This window comes from Adiantum capillus-veneris, chromosome 12 (assembly GCF_014529385.1).
Source record: "Adiantum capillus-veneris isolate H3 chromosome 12, ASM1452938v2, whole genome shotgun sequence".
In the NCBI taxonomy this organism is placed as follows: Eukaryota; Viridiplantae; Streptophyta; class Polypodiopsida; order Polypodiales; family Pteridaceae; genus Adiantum; species Adiantum capillus-veneris.
In genome coordinates, this window is record NC_140942.1 from 156,018,021 (window position 1) to 156,032,369 (window position 14,349).

Here is a 14,349-nt window from a genome sequence, read left to right on the forward strand (position 1 = left end):
AGGACCATCAGTCTTTTGGGTAGAGAGAGAATCTACCTATCCTCCCTCCCTAGCCTCTATTTCAACGTACAAAAATCCTATGACAGCCTAAAAAAAAAGCCTATGAGAATACCCCTATTCAATGACCTTGTCTCCTAAATGACACACATTTTTAGCCTTAATTCCTTAAAATTAAGGATCCTTACATGGCCCTTTTGGGGTTCATATTTTTCCTAATGAAAGACCAACTAGAATATCCCAAGCCTATTTTGCAGATTTCGCTGAACGAATGTGAGGAGTAATGTGGGTAGGCTCATTTGATATCAAGAGATCCATTTGTCAAGGCTGCCGCTTGGCCCCTCTTTGGTTTGCCACATGCACCCAACCTTGAATAGTTTTGATGGATCAAGAAGTAGCAAGGAGATGGATCCAAGGATTGAAAATTCAAAATGGCAATTAGATACTAATTAAGATGTTCAAAGATGATTCATTACTATTTTTGCAAGATGAACTAAGCAATGTCAAAAAGGCATTGGAACTGGTTTAGATTTTTAAAATAGCATCTAGTTCTTCCAATGTAGGATTGAGAAGTCGAGATTGATCTCTCTCTCTAAAGATGACAATTTCGACTATGCTAGATTGTAAACAGTGGAAACGACAGCAAGACTGGGGCACCTGGGCTGGTAATTATCAAGATCAGTCACTAAAGTAATTGGCATATGAAAGAAATCCAGTAGAGAACTATAAATAGGACCCATTACTTCCCTTTCAGGGATCCGATCCCTGACTTTCAATCCTAAGCCTAGTGTCGTTGCACATCTTGAGCCAAGAGCCGTTTGTACCTTGTAGCTATCTTTAGCATGGAGGTTTACTTGTTTCTCTGACTTCACTTGTATACAATTCTATGCTCTGATTTATACAATTCCAATTTCAGTTCAGAATCTTGATGTCAATCTCTTTTCAATTCCAGTTTTGTGTTTTAGTTTATACTTAGTTTGATCTGAAGTCTCTTGTCTAGTCTGAATTAACTCTAACCAAGAACCTAGAATAGCTGTCTGAAAATGTCTAGCTCATTCCATTTTGGTGATCACAGTGCTTGAGATAACTTGCTCTAGACATGCAAACTATCTCCTAGTTGGTGTTAGAGCTATCAGATATCAGACATGCCTCCCAGAAGAGGTACAAGAGATCGACGACCAACTACCAGATTCATGGATGATCCAAACCATGCCAATTCAATTCAAGAGGAATTAGAGCAAGGCTCTAAAATTGAATAAAAACTTGGAAATGAGATGGATGTGACCCCAAGGCCAGACACAATTGACGAATCAAGGGATTCTTAACACTCGACTCATTCCAAGAGAAGGCAGACTGAATGAAGGAATCAATCCCATGGATCCCAAAAAAGTCAGAAACACAATGAAGAAAGTGAACCTAGTTTTTGAATAGATTCCAAAGTAATAAACCAAGGAAACAAGAGGTTCTAGTGCCAATGAAGAAGTTCAATGACTTGGTACAAAGAGCTCTGAAACTGGAACAACTAGCTAAGAAAGAAAAGGGTCACAAAAAAAAAGACAATACATTGACGGTCACAAAAAAGAGACAACATAGTGATAGTGAGTCTTCTACTAAGGAGAACTCCAGTTCCAGTTCAAGGGGCAATGGAAAGAAGAAGGAATTGTGGACGAAGAAACTTGAGGAAATGTCAAAACAGATTGTTGAAATTGCCAAGACAAGACCTTCAATCAAGAAAATCAAAATATGGTGCTCCAAGTGTAGATCCAAAGATCACAGGTATGATGATTTTTCTCAGTCACTTATTGTAAGGCCTATGGTCATGTGTGGAATAATTGTGAAATCAGAGTCCCTCATTTTAAGAAAGGTAAGAATCTATCAATGATTGCTCTGACTAACCTTGAAGAGAATGAGGGCAAGCAGACTGAAGAGAGCATTTTGGAAGGCTAAGGGCAAGGAGAAGGTAGTGGAGAAATGGCAGAAACAGCAGAAGCTTGCAACAAAGATAACTAAAAATTTGGCCAAGAAGCTACGAGAATGACTAGAATGTTTTGAAGATTGCATAATTCAAAAGATACCAACCCCGGTCTTCAGAAGAACAGAAACACTAGAATGAGAAGGCAACATGTGGCCTAAATGAGTGGATGATTGATGCAATGAAAAGTATGACCAATGAGGTACACCAGGTCAGAGCAGAATGAAGTGAAGCTGGATCAATTGAACTGATGGAGGGCCAGTCAGAAGCTTTGTCTAAGGTTCAGCCAACGGCCAGACAAGTGGAACTAGCAAAATGAAAATGCGAAGATAGTTAAAGGAGGAAAAATATTCTAGTTTAGACAGTAGTGTTCGTAATGAGAAAGATGAGATATATGTCAAGGTTTGCAAGAGGATATTGAAGTTGACAGTTGAACTTGATGATATTAGGCAAACATTACCAACATCAACTACAAAGTTCATTAGGTAGAAGAGAAAAGCAAAGGCTGAAGCCAGAGAAGTGGACTTGGCAGTCATTCGAGATGGCAAGGTTCCAATGATTTAGATCGATACAAAATCAGGAAGCAATGAGAACCATTGTCTGAAGTGATCATAGATGGGGGAGTTGGAGTGAGAATCCTCGGAGAACATCTGGTAGAAACTGGGTATCACTGAAATGAAACTAGCACCATTCAAAGTCATAATGGCTGATCATCGAGTAGTTGAGATTGTTGGACTAATTGAGAATATGAAAATCAGAGTGGGCAAGGAGAAATTTAAAATTAGTTTCTTGGTATTAGATATGCAAGGAGCATAAGGAATGCTTTTAGGTAGACCTTGGCTCAAAATTGCTGGTGCCATCCATGATTATGCAAACTAGACATTGACCATTTAGGGGTCTAGAAGAAGGATTCAGATCAATACTCACAACACCAAAAGCTGGAAGAAGGCTCTGAGGCCCGAGGAATTATGCAAGAAATATGGGACAAAGAAAATTGAAAAGATGTTTGCCTCCATGAACATTTTTCCCTTGATAAAAATAGATTTGGGTGCTGTGCTTATGGATAAGGAATAGGCTAAGAGACAAAAGGAACAATGTGTAACATGACAATTCACTATGTTAAACTTTAGAGAAAGACTAGTTCAGATAGATGGGAAAATGCCAACAGAACATCCATCAACAGACAAGTTCAATTCAAACCAGAGGAGGAAACCAGTTCAAGGAGTTTTGATGAAGGAAACCCAACAGCTGTAGAACCAGATATTGAGAATGACTCTGTGAAATTAAGCACTCCATTCAAACATTATGCTGCTGGTATCCGAAGAGGGCCAAATTGACTGCTCCCAGGTGACCAAGAGGTAGAAGAGTGGAATCTTGGCTCAGAGGAAAATCCCAAAATGATCAAAATCAACAAGCATCTAAACCTAGAGATCAATGAAAAGGCAAAGACACTATTCCAAAAATACAAGGATGTATTTGCATGGGAACATACTGATATGAAAGGAGTAGATCCAAAATTGTGCCAACATTGGATTTCACTGAAGCCACATGCTAGGCTAGTCCAATTGAAAAAGTATAGAATGAACCCTAACTATGCCAAGAAAGTCAAGGAGGAGATCGACAATCCTCTCAAGCCAGAATTCATCACAGAAGTAGCAAGTAGCGAGAGGTTATTCCCAGCTGTCGTTGTCCCCAAAAAGAATGAGAGACTAAGAGTATGTGTGGGCTACAGGAACCTGAATGCTCAAACAATCAAGGCTCCTTTTCCAGTACCATTTATAAATATGATGTTTGATGAGATTGCATGCCACTAAATGTACAACTTTATGGATGGATATAGTGGCTACAATCAATTGATGGAAATTTGAGTGAGTTTTTGCATAAGTTTTTTTGCCATGTTCATGGATAAATTACTTTTTTTTTTCCACTGAAGAAATGCATTTATTATTTCTAAAAATGGTCTTTGAGAGGTGCAAAGAGAAGAGGATCTGTTTGAATCTCTTTTAATTAGTATTTATGGTGTGGAAGGGACAGCTTCTGGAACACATAGTAGCCAAAAATGGGATAAAATGGCTAGTGAAAAAATCAAGTGTATTCAATAGGTCAGAGCACCAACAACAATACCTAGATTGAGTTCCTTTTTGGTATATATCAACTTTTACAAGAGGTTTGTTTATATGTTTGTAGCTAAGGTATTACCTCCATATAAACTAACCAAAAGAGAAAAAAGGTATATTTGAATTGACGAATGTGAGCAGAGGTTCCAGTGTTTAAAGGATGCGATGAGCAGGAAGCCAGATCTTTGCCACCCAAACTGGGATGTAATTTTCCATTGCATGTCGGTTAAATGGCAATGGGAGCTATACTGGCCCAGCTTAATGGGAAGACATACTACCTAGTTTACTTCGCCAATTGAAGGTTCAATATAGCTGAATAGGATATTCGACCACTAAGAGAGAAGCACAAGGAATGGTATTCAGTGTTGTTAGCGGGTCGCCGCAATGGACGTCTATAGCATAGCTATCTGGCACTAGCGTAATGTCAATACTTAGGGAAGTGACTCGGATGGGGCATGGAGACTCTTTGAGGTTGTCAATCTCAAGAAGTAAACCTTAAGAAGAAAACATACCAACTCAATAAGCAAACCAACACTCAATGATCAACACTACCTATGTCCTTTCTCACCGCTCTAGATCATCACACCATTTTGACACTCGAACGCACTCAAAATGCAACAAAAATTTAGGAGGAGGTCTAACACACCTAGGGTCACTATCCTACCAAGTTTGGTCGCAATCTGACAAGGTACAAAAATCACGATCCATCATGAAAAAGGTCCTAAAAACTGCCACAAATCAGTCCAGAAAGGTCGCCCTATGGTCTAGGAACACTCTTCTATGGTCAAAACGACTAAAAAAAGTGATTTAAGCACTCAAATTTGCAATTAAGTCTCACTAACACGTAGTGGCAAACCATAGCAAAACTGACAATGCTTATAGTTAATTGAAAGAGCATGGAAAGAGAAAGACAATGCAAGTATCAGAATCAAAAACGGATTACCCAATCATTAGTTTTGATGATTACAAATCGGAGTTTCGTAGTCGTTTGAGTGTACGTACATCAGAGCTCTTTCTTCTTCTAAAGATAAGCCTCCCCTTCATATTAAGGTTATTGACATTTATACTTAGGGATTTCTAAATGGCTAGTGGCCAGCTCACATGGACCTTTACAAATATCATGACAACACTACAGCTCAGGGAATTGACCTGCTACTGTGGAATCAGGATTGACACAGAGTATCTCTACACTAGCTTGAAAACATAATAGAGTACAAATGTGTGTCCGACTATGTGTTTGACCAGGTGGGTGCCTGTTTGGTCAATCTTCTAACATTCCCTCCTTCCTAGCTCGTGTCATCCCTTGACACGACCATGTGAAACCTTGTTGTTAGGTTTGTCTACATTGTTGTCTTCAAGGTTGGTCTTTAGCTTCAAAAGAGCTTTGTCATTGATTATGCTCCCCTTCCTTGAGTGATGCATATCTATCATGTTGTTGATACATGATTGGATCTTTGTTGCGCATTTTCCTTTTTGTTGCCAGTCTTGGCCTCCATGAAGATGGATTTTGATGTATCCTCTTTGTGGTGAGGAATTTATGATGGCTTTACTTTCAAGGTCCACTACAATTGGAGTTTTTTGCAATAGGTAGCCAATGTTGAAGCACTATGTGAGCTACATATGGTTGTTGTGGATAGCTTGCTTGCTAAATTTTTCATTTCTTGTCATTGTAGACCATTCTTTAACTTGCCATTTTTTGATGGAGCTTTGTTGCTCTCGATAAGCATTTGTGATTTACAGCTGTTGCTCCAAGTCGTTGATGAGTGATTTAGGTAGCCATTTCCTTATTGCTGATGTAGAAGAAATATATACAAGAAGATGATGATGAGGGTTTCTAGATTAGGGTCTGGAACCCGGATGACCAAAGGAAAAAAACCCGGTGAAAAAAAAGTACCTTTGGTATACGCTCTTATTGGAATTGAGAATTGAACTTGAAGTACTTGCCATGCAATGTGAGTGCTTGGGAGAAACAAAGGAAGAGTACCTAATGCAAGTGCCAATTATGGGACACTCTGTATGCATACAAGAAAGTTGTCAAACAAATGCATGTAGTGTAAGAGATGGAGTTGATGGGTGCTTCAAGGAACAAATGTAGCACATGTGACATCAAAGGACGTTGCAATAGCTTTCATGTTTCTGAGAAGGGTTTTCATTGTAGAAGCTTCTCCACTCATACCTCAATGTGCTTAGTGTGTGAGTGCCTTTTGGACTTCCTCCTTCACTTCACCACACATAATTTATATAGACTTGGACTCTTATGCTCACCTATACCAACATGAGCGAGACAAGATAATTATGTCAACTGTTCCAACTTGAGCAGTACCTAGACTAGCTAAGATGCTTAGACCACAAAGAATATTACTTGAAGCTTTGGGAGGATGCCTCGCTCATTTAGTGGCTTAGCTTCCGGACTTTGACTTTTATGCCATGTATTTTTAATTTCGACTTGGAATTACATGTTCAAGGCCAGAAATCCAATTCCATAAGCTTTGGAAATTTGCGTCTTCCATTGTGTTGGTCTTTGGATGCCACCATTTTGTCGAGTAGGTTGGCATATTTTGGCTCCTCTTGACTTGCTTGTTGTATGTTGTCACTACTTTGTGAAACAACCTTTGGCTCTTATAGGGACTGATGTAGCCTTTGTGTTATTTCCCATGAGAAGCGGTTGTCAAGATGTGTGGGTTCTTTGTGATTGAGTTCCCACTAGCAATTTTGGAACCCATCTTATTTTTGGTCCTTGTGCGAGTGTATTTTGCACTTGCTCCTTTTGCGTGATAATTTGATGGACACTAGGCTTCGGTAGCCAAACTTGATGATTTCCATTGTGGAAGCCTTGATTTTAGAGTAGATGACAAGGTAATTATCTAGAGATTGTAGTAGGCTTGGTTGCAATTGGCTTTTGTTGGCTGTTGGTTATCATTACTTGCCTTTGGGTAGAAGCTTGTGCTTCACTATTTATCTTGGTTGTTCCAAATTGAGCTACAATTTTTGGTAACCATATTTGAGTGTTACATTCATAAAATCCTTATGCTTTGACTAGCTTGACTGGAATCATCCGATGCTTCACCTATCTTTGATGGGTAGCTTTGTTGAGGTCTGACTTTGGCACCCACACTTGTCGTGTTGCTTGTTTGGAAGGTCTTTTCTTCAACCTTTTGGTGCTATTCTTTCTCCTACATGAGGTTTTTTTCTTTCGCTGATAGCTCGGATTGCTCTTTGTAGGACTTCTTTCTTTTGATGGTGTTGTTGAAGATATTCCTTGTAGTTGAAAGAAGATGTTCCTCCAGCTTTCTATCAGGATCAGAATCTCTTTGATATGATGGGAGTTGATTATGTGAGAAGTATCCTTGTACTCCCCGATATTCAACTTGAGTATAGCTTTTGCCACGCCAAAGCTAGGAATTGGAATTTTTAAACTTGTGTACACTCTTTCTTCTAGATCTTTGATTGGCGGCTTTCCCATCATGATCCACATTCCATAAGACATTAGAGTCTTTGTTGCTTTTGGATCTATCACTGTCGAACATGTGATTTTGAGTCATGTTTCTCCGCTTATGCTGAATTTGATTATCGTAGGAGACAATCGATCTTCTTCTTATCCAGTACTTGTCTTGATCTTGCATTTTTTGAACATTTGACGTTGAACTTGGAAACTTTGCTCCTTCATCTGCTTTCAATTGCTCTCTTTCTGGAGTCAGCTTCTTTGAAACAACTTTTGTCGATTTTCCAGGTATGCCAATGATGACATGTTCTCGTGGTTTCTCCTCTTCCTTAATTTTCACTTTGGCATCATGCTCCATGATGTAGCTATTTGTCTCACCTGTTCTGTTTTCACACTCATAAACCTCAATAGCTTCCTTCAACACCTTTATTGTAAATAAGGGAGTTATGTTATAGCCATCTTCGTCGCAAAATTTGGTAATGGTCATTTACATAGACATCAAGAGTCACTAGTATTTGATCCCATTTAAAGGGTTCGAAAAAATACTCTAAAAATGGTTCCTAAATGTGAATTTCATCTTCTACTGAACTCTCTAGGATGCCTTCCTTTCTAAGACTCCCGATTCTGATACTCCGCACATCCAAATATGCACTTTGCTTTGCAACCAACCAGGTACCTCGTTTGCTGTTCAGTTGTGGAGTGTAATTCTTCCCCTGGGGTTCTCTCTACATCTCTGTAACTATGATCCTTGACACTGATTTCTGTTGTTACCTCTTTGTGTCTCAAGTAGATATAGTCATAGCCCTAGTCTTGTCCCATGCATGAATGGTCTGCCCAATATGATATCAAAGTTTTTGCTCTTGTCAAAATTTACTATGGCAAAAGTGTTCTCATACTCAATGCCACACGAGGATATAATGATTTATTCTTACATTTCTATCGGTCTCTCCATGTATCCATCCGCTAATTGCAGTTTCATTTGAGTTTTCCTAAGAGTAGGGGTTCCCCATTTTTCCCACATCTCCTTGGTTGCAATGGCAATTCCCACCCCACTATCTAATATCGCAACCCTCTTTACTCCTTTGTACTCTAGACGTAAGGTGGTGTTTCTTTCTTCTCCTCTGCAATAGTCACCCACCTTATTCACTGGTACTCATTTTTCTTGTGGTTTCTTAGGCAAAGTTTCATCCCTTTTTTCATATGCAAGTTTGTCGTGTGAAGGGATTTTCAATCCCATCTTTTCCAGGTGTTTGCCCATTTGGCCCCATAGATGCAATCTAATTTTTAGCACCTTTGAGAGAGAAAGTGTATATTTGTGTAGGAGAAGACATCAATTTGTGCAAGCTCTTGGTATCCATCAGTTTTGGTGTGGATTTCCACTAAGAAGGTACCACTATAACCTCTTATTTTGTTTCTAGTTCTCCTGTGAAAGACGGAAAAGGCTACAAAGAGCATGGTTTTCTCTCTTCAGATGTGATATACCCGACATCCCCATATGGAGATCGTATATCTTCTGGGAAAAATTCGTGATCCATGTTTGTCTCAGGGATATGTGTTGACTATAAAGCAGTGCTACCATCTTTTTGATTTTGATCGATACCAATAATGATTGTGGCCACAGTTCTTCTACCTCCAGAATTGGCATCATTGCTTGTGAGCCCACCCCATCTGTGGTATTGGCTACTTCCCTTGTATATAAAGGTGCCTCAACTTTTGGGTCTTCCTAGTTTCTGTTTACAATGCCTTGGTTCTCCATTTCCAGGATTCTTTTGTGGATTAGCACCTCCATTTTTTTTGGAGCATCTGGAACACGTGGCTCCATAAGATGTTGGGCCGCTTGCATGAGCTCCTTGCACATTTGCAACCTCTCTTTTTCATACCCTGGATGAGGATATGTCAGCCATCTATGCTCTTGGGTTTGATTGGATTTTAGCCTAGCTTCATAGGCCTTCAAAATTGCATCTAAAGTCTCAAATATTTTGTCTACCAAGACTGAAGCACATAAGTCAGTCTTTGACTCTTTAGGCCCCTTTGTGTTTTTCTTGTTTTATTGTTGTTATCTAAGTAGTCCTTTGGTGTGGTTCAGTTCAGTTTCCAAAGAAGATTTCTCATGCAGCCTCTTCGCTTTCATTTTGTCCCTTTTGGCTTTCCATGATTTTCTTGCAGTTTTCATTGATATGTTCTCGATTTCTTTTTGAGGTGGAAAGATGGGTTCCTCGTAAGCGATTGCGTTTTTGGCAGCTTCTTGAGCTTGAGATCGAGTCATCACGTTTCAAGGAATTGTGGGTTCTGCCTCGGATTCACTTGACAAAGGTATCATGCTTACAACATTCAGTGTTGCTTTCCCTTTATAGTCTAGATTCTTAGCACAGTGTTCGAGTAGATGGTCTCTCCCACAACCGTCACAAAATACAAAGAATTCTATTTGTTGACCCTTGTTTGGACAACCTCATGTCCAATGGTCACCTCCACATTCCTAGTGTGGACCTTCTTGTTTTGTTGGTGATCCAACCAATGGTTTTTCTTTCCTGGTAAGAATGTTCTTCGAGCCATACTCCTAATTAGCTATGAACACGAGCATTATTCGCATCCATGGAATATTGGTTTTTCACAGGTTGTAGCACATGCATTGGCTGAGTGTAGTTGACTACTACTCTACCATCATTCAGAATAAGCGGTTTTTTCCCTAACACACGTTGCGGATTTGGTTGAGCGTTACACCATTGGGTGGGATGATCCCCTCCACAAGTCTCACATCTCCTCAATTGAGGATGTCGTACATTCAAGTTTTGTATGTAGACTTTGTTTATCCTTCTAATGACCTCTTTGACCACTTGGTCAACACTATGCACCATAGGAGGTTGAACATCTTGCTTTGTTACGGATTCTCTTTTTGGAAATGAGGCTCTACTAGTCTCATTGTCTATATATTCACTCACCTCTCCGTAGGCCTTACAATTGTCAACTAGATAAATAGCTTCTCTAGTGACTTGCTCGAACGTCAGACATCCTTTCAAATGTAGGTCTTGTTTGAGAGTTTCATTCCTCAAGCTCTCTATGAAGAGAACTGATAATCTCTCATCTTGCGGTAGCTCTCTCACAGAACATCTATCTATGTACTGTTTGAAGTGAAGCAGAGCTTCCTTCACTTTTTCATTCTTTTTTGTGTATGAAAGCGTAGATTTGTGACACTGTGCTCTGTGCTTGATTTCCCTTTTTGAGAACTCCTCTATGAATTCTTGCAAGAGTTGTGCTATGTTGGAAAAATCATCTCTATTTAGTGGTTGGAACCAAGTCAAGGCTGTTCCTTCCAATGTCAACCCAAATTTCTCGTACTAAATATGGAAATCTGCAATCTGTTCAGTTCTCAAAACTTGTTTGAAGAGTGAGACATGAGCATATGAATCCGCCGACTCACTGTACTTTGACTTGACACATTGGGCCACTTGATATGGTCTTAATCGTTGTGATCCAGTCACCAATCTAACCAATTTGTGGTCTCGTGGAAAGACGTCTCTCACTAGCTCTTCTCATCTTGGAGAAAATCCCGATGGAATTCTCTCTGATATATTCTATGGCATCATTTTTGGCTGAAAGTAAGTAGAGATAGGAGTACCCTTGTATGTATATCTCTCTAGGTCAATTGGATCAATAGGTTTTTAATCTCTTCCATACTTATCTACCATCGAAACTTGCAGTTCATGGGCATTTGTATACGTGAATGCATATATATTCATATGGAATGGCATCTCTCTAGCATAGGGTTATACACATTTGTAAAAGATATGTTGATCCCCGTTTGTGAACCTATATAAGCCCTCATGAGCATAATTCGTTAGAACTCTCATAGATTCGTTGGTTTTGATGAATCTCACGCTCGGTTTGTTGATCAGCGGATGCCTCTCCTCTATGTATTCTTCCAATCCCATTGTTGAAGGCATTGCAACGTTTCTTGAGTTTTTCATATCTCTGAGTGGAGCAGAAAACCTTGGTGGTGGATGACTTGTCATAACAAAGACTCACCCAAAACTCCCAAGGTAGCCTCTTACAAGCCCACTTTGTCTTAGTGCAGATTATCCCTTTTTTCCCCTAATCAGGTCTCTCAAAAGTTAGATCTTTGTGACTCTTTTGATCTCTAAAAACTAGTTCTGGGTACCCTAAAAGTTTGTGTTTAGGAAACCTGAAAAAATTGTGCTTTAAAATCAACACTTTGCATGCAAGCTTTCTTCCTGGCTATACCTGACTCAGTTTGGATATGTCCATCATATGATGTTTATAGCTTGCTCCACAAAGAATTTCTGGATTTGGATCAGTTTTGCCCAACCAAAACCGACTTCTACAGTCTGCTCTGACAATTTTGACAATGAACTATTTCTCGCTCTTTTGACCACTTTTTATAACTTTTTTGCATTTGGTTCTTTTGGGAAAAGTGTTTGTCTATGTCTCAGCTACCTATTGCTCAAATCTCATCCAGAAATTTTGATGAGGCACATGGATCACAATCCATGTTCTATCAAATCTGAACACCAAATTTGGCATGATGATTACCTACAGTGTCAATAGTCTACCCCACCACTTCTTTTTGAATTTAGACACATGTTTCTTAGTCAAAACCAAGTTTTTCTATTTGCCCTGTGATTTTTGGCTATCTGGAAAAATTTTGGTGTTTTTATCAACTTTTTTTAATTTTTTTTAAATTGAAAAAGGTCTTGAACACTGCAACATATCAATCCAAAACGGTCGCCTCATGGTCTAGGAACACTCTCCTATGGTCAAAACGACTAAAAATAGTGATTTAAGCACTAAAATCTGCAATTAAGGCTACCATAGCAAAACTGACAATGCCTATAATTAATTGAAAGAGCATGGAAAGAGGAGCACGATGCAAGTTTCAAAATTGAAAACAGATTACCCAATCATCAGTTGTGATGATTACAAATCGGAGCTTCGTGGTCGCTTGAGCGTACATACATCAGAGCTCTTTCCTCTTCTAAAGATAAGCCTCCTCTTCACATTAAGGTTATTGATATTTATACTTAGGGATTTCTAAATGGCCAGTAGCCAGCTCACATGGATCTTTACAAATATCATGAAAACATTATAAATCAAGGAATTGACATGCTACTCTGGAATTAGGATTTACACAGAGTATCCGTACACTAGCTCGAAAAAATAATAGAGTACAAATGTGTGTCCGGATACGTGTCCGGCTAGGTGGGTGTCCGTTCGGTCAATCCGCTAACAAGTGCTATCAAGTTGAGACACTATCTATTGTTGGGGTATAAAGCCCAATGTGGTCGCCCAGGTAAGTGGGCGGGCCGCCAGGTATGTACACATATTCTTTTGTAAAAAACCTAATAAGAACTCACTATGCTCTACACATTATAGTAGAGCGAGTTCACCATATCGTCGTGCTTTTCTTCACACACTCTCTCTCGCGTCGCAGTTCCGCTCGTACTCCTTCAACTGGTATCAGAGCTCAGATCGAGGCTCGGGGCAGCACTGCAGGAGGCTAGAGTCACCAACTCAGATTGGAGTGAAATTTGACAGGCGAAGACATGGCCCCAAATCCTGTGGGAGAGCCTAAAGGGCTTGGTGTTCTCAGAATTTCATTCTGAGGTCATCTCGGCCACTGTTCGGCTTCGACAAAGGTCTGCGCAGGCCATTTTCGACTACGTGGTCTCGACTTGTGCAGATCCGACTCTGCAAATTTGGGGTTTTCGGCCTACGACTGCAGGTGCTGAGGATATCAACACTCCCAGAGTGTTGATTTGTGGCTGTCTACACATCGAAGGACGGCTCACACTTCTTGGAGGCGTGTCACATACGACACGGGCGCATCTACACATAGACTGTAGGCGACATCCACTAGTTCAACAGGTAGCTTGTGTTTGTTGCTTGATATTCTAGATTTCATCCTGACATTGCAGGTACTTCCACATGGGATGTATTGTCAGAGATGATGTATGTCTGTTGAGGGTTTGCTGGCTGTGAGTCATGCAGCAAACAACCGCCGCAACGGTTACAACATACAGTGGGAAATTTGTGGATGTATGACTTTGTGGGAAGTCTATGTACTGTCAGATTTAGTGCAGCCTTTGTTGAGGGTCGAGTGAGGTTTTATTGAGCTGGGGGATTCTCGAATGTTGAGATCCTTTCGGTGATACAGGTCTTGGAGCGATCCCTCTAGCACCCTTAGATAGGAAGCTAGGATGTATTGACTATGAGTTAGACAGTTGGGATTCCATCTTTGCTTTATTGCCATTGAGGCATTGTCGTAGTCTATGCTTACAGGACAGTCAGAGACAGTACAGGAGCAGGCCAGGTTTACCCACAGCTTACAGTGTCACAGAGACATTGTTTTTTGAGCTGTTTTTGGTTTGTTTTTTTTAGTACACCAGAGCCGTTTTACAAAGGAGACTTTGCCGAAATTTATGTAGAATCTGAAGCTTTCTTGGTTCATTTGACAGGTTGATATTGGTTCAGAGGTCAGTTTACAGGGGAAACTCTGCCGAATTTTTCCCAGGAAAGTAAACTACTGTGAAGCGTAGCTATGGCTGGATCACAGGACACTGCTCTTTACAATATCAAGAAGATGGATGGAACCAATTTCCCATTGTGGAAGCAGTAGATTTGGCACGTGTTGGTAGAAAAGAAGCAGATAAAACCTATAAAGCTCAAGGGGATAAAACCAGAAGATATGGACGAAGATGAATGGAACGAAATGGATGAATTGGCACTTTCTACCATTATGCTGACTTTGGCAGAAAGCGTTTACTTCAATGTAGCAAATGAGATGTCGGATTATCAAGCATGGTTAA